General features: G+C 37.2%; 1 protein-coding gene across 1 annotated transcript in view; it reads left to right on the top strand.

The window, feature by feature from the left end:
* Window positions 1-404: 404 nt before the first annotated feature.
* LOC133650690 (protein FAM222B-like) overlaps window positions 405-6,000 on the top strand; it is a 121,671-nt gene continuing 116,075 nt past the window's right edge. Inside the window, exon 1 of the mRNA XM_062048238.1 lies at window positions 405-550. The gene's annotated coding sequence lies outside the window, so the exon portion shown is untranslated. The remainder of the gene's footprint in view (window positions 551-6,000) is intronic.

Raw genomic sequence — 6,000 nt, 5'->3', positions numbered from 1 at the left:
TGCCACTAATACTAACCTTTAACAGTTCATTTTACTCATTTTCATTAATTACTAGTTTCCATGTAACTATTTTTATATTGTTTTACTTTATTTTTTATTCAATAAAATGTTTTTAATGTATTTATCTTATTTTATTTTATTTTATTTTTTTTTTAAATGACCTTATCTTCACCATACCTGGTTGTCCAAATTAGGCATAATAATGTGTTAAATCCACGACTGCATATATCGGTATCGGTTGATATCGGTATCGGTAATTAAGAGTTGGACAATATCGGTATATCGGATATTGGCAAAAAAGCTATTACCGGACATCCCTAATAATAACTTATCATTGTATATACTTAACAGTACATGTAATATAGTAAAGTGACTGTACCTTTAACTACAGGGAAGACGTCGTCGGGTACTGCGCATGCGCCGGAAGTTGCTGCCGCAGACAGCAGCAGCAGCAGCAGTGATTCGGCATCGCAGAGCAACGGGAGTAAATCTCTTCGTTTTGAACCATGGCGACGAACTAAACGATGCCTTTCGCAGAGGTTGACGGAGAGTAAGTAGTCTTGCCTTTGCTACCCATCCCGCTTGCTCCACACCGACTGACACCGCCACTGTATTCGGCACGGATATTCGGAGCAGACGATGAGGAGAGGGCAACAATGGGACTGAATGTTTGAGACGAGCTAAGTTAGCTAGCCACTCAGCTGCCACTCTTATTACTAGCAACCTGCGTTACTGCTCACCCTCTGCTTTCTCCAAGCATTCTGACGGTCGTCGTTCGCATAAATATTCTATTCCAAGTTAGTCTGGGCACCATACTTTTATATGTCAGATAATAAGTATTGAATGATGCCGGTTATTTGTATTAAGGAACTGCTTAGGTCTATAAAGTGTGGCCCGGGGGCCATTTTTGTCCCGCAGTTCATCATTTACTGGCCCTCGACTTATTTTCAAAATTAAATGTACTCATTATTAATGGTATATATTATTATATATTACACTTCGTCAGCTATGACACAAAACTAATGTTGATGGTTTAGTGCCCAACATCCCTGGCCTTTAAATTAAATTGTTCTGTTTACGGTAGTTCGGACACCACTGGTGTAGGTATAGTTCTTTTGTTGACAATTGTGCATTCATTTCATATCTATGATGTGTTTATTTATTTTACTGCTAGCTTCGTATGTGATGAATGCATTGTCTCTTGCTACCGAATATTGTATGTAGTTGTTTCGGTCCTGTTTATCTGAAACACACGGGCACGGCTGGTCTGCACCGGCAAAAGGCAAAGTGTAAAAGGTGATAACAGAAGGTTGACGTCACCAGGCTCGTCCTGCTTGATCCTGCTTCACGTCAACCTCATAGGAAGAGGAGGAGGAGTACTGTAGCAGCCTTTTTTCATTGTAGCATCTAATGGTCGGTGTCTGGAAAGGAAGAGGTCTGGCTCTGATCAAATTTCGGGTATCCTAAGGGCGCACTTAACTAATGGGATCCTATCGATGTTTCTCCCCACCATCCAAGCCTGATCTTTTCACGGCGGAATGTCAATGCTGCTGCTGTTTTTTGGCTGCTCCGAGTCGGGTTTTATTGTAATGTAATGGCTGGAGATGATTAAGGATTATGAATGGATAATGCTGAGGAATGTTTTTCATATGGTAAGATGACTTAAGTGTATGCGAATAGCTAAATCCATGTTTGCAAGTATTGGACTTAGGTTGAGAGAGATATGACATTATCTTCACTTAAGCATAACAAAGGTTAGTCTTTTTAAGTTTACAACAGCTGGGAGAAATGATTGCTTACCAAGGCAGGAGACTGACCTTACTTGTCCAAAAGTGCAGTTTAGCTGCCTTACATTTTTCCAAAGTGCGCATAATTAAATTGTAGACCATGTTGCCTGAGAAACCCAGGCCCCCAGACTGTGCAATCATCGAGTTGAAGGAAACCTTTTTGCAATGAGGTGCTATGTTTCCCAGCGCAATGAAGATTAATTAGGTCCTAGAAACAAATGACTGTAAGGTCTTTTCCATCTGCAAAATGCTCTAAAGTCACCTCTACCTAAAACAAAGCTTTTATGGGGAGATATTGTGAGAGGAAAAAAACAATTGAGTGCAAACAACCTTTTAGAGATTGAACAAAATTAGTTCCATGGTTGACCAATGATTTTATTTCAGAAAGAAGGATATGTATATAATCTGATGGGTCAAATGCAGAGAATAATTTCGCCACACCTAGTGTGTGTGTGTGACAATCATTGGTACTTTAACTTTTTAACTTAACCGGGGCATAAATGTCTCCATCCTAAAACCTTTAATAACTACACAGGCAGTGTTTAAAGTCACATTTTAACACCGTCAACTCACCCACCTGGACTTTACAATCTCTTCTTCAGCTTGCACATTTTTAATGGCTAACCCCTCTGCTCAATTATCTCCATGGCTACCAGCAGCCACCTGCTATCTTAGTATCCCATCATCACCTGTTAGCACCGAAGTACTCGGCAGTCCTGGACATTCCATTCAGTCTACTTACTTAAACGTAACTCCCACTGTATTTTTGAGTCAAGTACGATGATCTTGCCAGTTTTGCTGAAGTGAGTCATGATGATGTTCAACCTCCACGCTTTGTGCCACAGTTTTCTCCCAAATATCAGACTTTTATGCAACCTTTTGAGCATTCGAGTTGTGAGTTTCCTTTGTCCAGCTAGAATATGTTAGTGTTGTTGGCGCAGAAGTTGCGGTGCTTATTTCTGATTAAGTATGTGCATGATTTGTGTGTTTGCGCAGTCACCTATAAAGCTAGCAGACAAGCCTGAATGTCAAGAGCACCTGGTTTATTTGTTCTTGTCACGCTGGTCAGCGTGTGAGAAAATGACTGCTTCCACCAAAGGGAAATACCACTTGCTCATGAGTCATGTGCTGACTCTTTGACCTGTCACCACAAACTCAAGAATCTTTGCTGAGGGCAAAGTGACAGAAAAGCAAGTTTGCCTTTTAGCATTCCTGCCAACCACTGACAAATGTATTGGAATTAATGGATTTACAGTGTGGGCAAAATAGGTCTATTTGCTTTTAAAGTGCTGCATCTTGACTTTGTTTTGGCATCAGCTGTGCATATACAAGGTTGAAGCTTGCAAATAATTAGAAGAGTATACCGAGGCTTTTAATCCATCCATCTATCCATCCATTTCTACCCCTTGTCCCTTTCGGGGTGGCGGGGAGCTGGAGCCTTTCCCAGCTCAACTCAAGGCAGGGTACACCCTGGACAAGTAGCCTCCTCATCACAGGGCCAACACAGATAGACAACATTCACGCTCACATTCACACACTAGGGCCAATTTAGTGTTGCCATTCAGCCTATGCCCATACAAAAAATGTCCACCTTATCATCACAGGGCCAACACAGATAGACAGACAACATTCACACTCACACACTAGGGCCAATTTTAGTGTTGCCAAACAACATTATATATATATATATATATATATATATATATATATATATATATATATATATATATATATATATATATATATATATATATATATATATATATATATATATATATATATATATATAAAATCTCCTGATGATTGAGGGAACCCCCTCATGAAACAGGCCTGTAGAGATGAAGTAGTCTTGTGATTTTTTTCCCACACATACATATATTGTGCTCTACCACGGTATCGAGCACTATTTTTTTTTTTTTTTGGATAATCAAATTAAGATACATATATATATATATATATATATATATATATATATATATATATATATATATATATATATATATATATATATATATATATATATATATATATAATGTGTTGTTTATATATATATATATATATATATATATATATATATATATATATATATATATATATATATATATATATATATATATATATATATATATATATATATATACATATATATATATATGTGTTGTTTATATATATATATATATATATATATACATACATACATACATACATACATATATATATATATATATATATATATATATATATATATATATATATATATATATATATATATATATATATATATATAAACAACACATATATATGTATATATATATATATATATATATATATATATATATATATATGTATGTATGTATGTATGTATGTATGTATGTATGTATGTATGTATGTATGTATGTATGTATGTATGTATGTATGTATGTTGTTTGGCAACACTAAAATTGGCCCTAGTGTGTGAATGTTGTCTGTCTATCTGTGTTGGCCCTGTGATGACGAGGTGGCGATTTGTCCAAGGTGTACCCTGCTTTCCGCCCTAAGCAGCTGAGCTCCAGCACCCCGAACGGGACAAGCGGTAGAAAATGAATGGATACATATATACAGTGGGGCAAAAAAGTATTTAGTCAGCCACCCATTGATCATTCAATGGGTGGCTGACTAAATACTTTTTTGCCCCACTGTAATATATATATATATATATATATGTATGTATGTATGTATGTATGTATGTATGTATGTATGTATGTATGTATGTATGTATGTTTATTTATTTATTTATGAAACAGACATTTTTGTTAACATCTTAAAGGTCTTTTATAAAAAGGCAAGCATGCTTAACAAATATAGATTCCTTTCTTTCATGAAGACAAGTAAGAAGTTGATGTATTACCTGATTCTGATGACTTGCATTTATTGGAATCAGACAGGATTTACAGTAGGGCTGATAACTTCCACATTTTTGAAAGGAGGAGAAAAAAACTTCTCCTTTCTGTCCAATACCACATGAAAGTGGTTGATTTTTGCATCTTATTTGTACAGCGCCCATACTCGTTTTTATACACTTAACAAGAAATACATTGACGACAAACTCCGTAGCTTGCTAGCTTTTGTGCGCTCTTATTTTGTTAGCGTAGTCAGGATGGAGCTCTGACATTTGTGTATATTTCATGTACAAACTGGTCTTTGCCTTGTAGCTTCACATTCAGCTCATTCATGTGTGCCAGTTTGTCCACAGCAAACGCTACATCACAAAGCCAATCGGTGTCACTCAGCTCAGGGAAAGTGTCAGCTTTTTCAAGTTGCTCCAAAAATGAGACAATCTCCTATTATAGCTCCCACACACATTGACATACTTTACCCAAACTTAACCAGCGGACATTGGAATGCTAAAGCAAGTCCTGGTGGTCGGCATCAGTGAAGTGCCCTCGCACGAATAAAGTTAACGAGCTTTATATCTGGCTTCACTACGTGGTCAAGCTGTAATACAGATTTGAACAGTGCCTCCTGGTGGATTATGCAGTGTAAAAAAAGTACCTTGTGTTGGGGGTTGTCCTCTTTCACCCTCTCCTGGATTCTTTTTAGTAACCTGATGTTTTTTCCTGTGAGATTTGGCGACCCATCTGTGGTAACGTTAGCTAGCTTACTCCAAGGCAGTTTGTGCTTCATGACGACTTCCACCAAGCTGTTAAATAAATCCTCTCCTCGCGTTTTTCCTTTTAGGGATTCTATGGCCAAAAACTCCTCCGTTATCTCAAAATTGTCATTAATCCCTCTGATGAAAATCTAAAGCTGTGTCCCGTATGTCATTACTTTCATCCAGTGCCAATGAATATATTGTAAATGACTCTGTTTTGTTGTTGAGCTTACTAAAACTAAGTCTTCGTCAATTAGCTCCACACGGCGAGTCACTGTCCTACGTGATAAGCTATTTTTTTTAAATTTGCTCTTGCTCTCAGAGCACAAAACACCTGCTGTCACCACCATGCACTCTTTTAGAAACTCTCCTTTGGAAAAAAGGCTTACTCGTCTTGGCTAATTTGAATGCCAGTACATATTTTGCCTTTGTGCTTGATTCTTGGATGGTAGTGCGTCGAATAAAGTTGTTTTGCTGAGCCTGCAAAATTAGCTTCCAACTTCTGAGTGGTCCGTTCTTGCATTGACTGGTTGTTTGCATAATTAGCGTGCTTGGTGGAGAAATGACGACTTACGTTGTATT

The sequence above is a fragment of the Entelurus aequoreus genome, linkage group LG05, assembly GCF_033978785.1.
Source record: "Entelurus aequoreus isolate RoL-2023_Sb linkage group LG05, RoL_Eaeq_v1.1, whole genome shotgun sequence".
Taxonomy (NCBI): domain Eukaryota; kingdom Metazoa; phylum Chordata; class Actinopteri; order Syngnathiformes; family Syngnathidae; genus Entelurus; species Entelurus aequoreus.
This window is presented reverse-complemented; position numbering and strand designations above follow the sequence as displayed.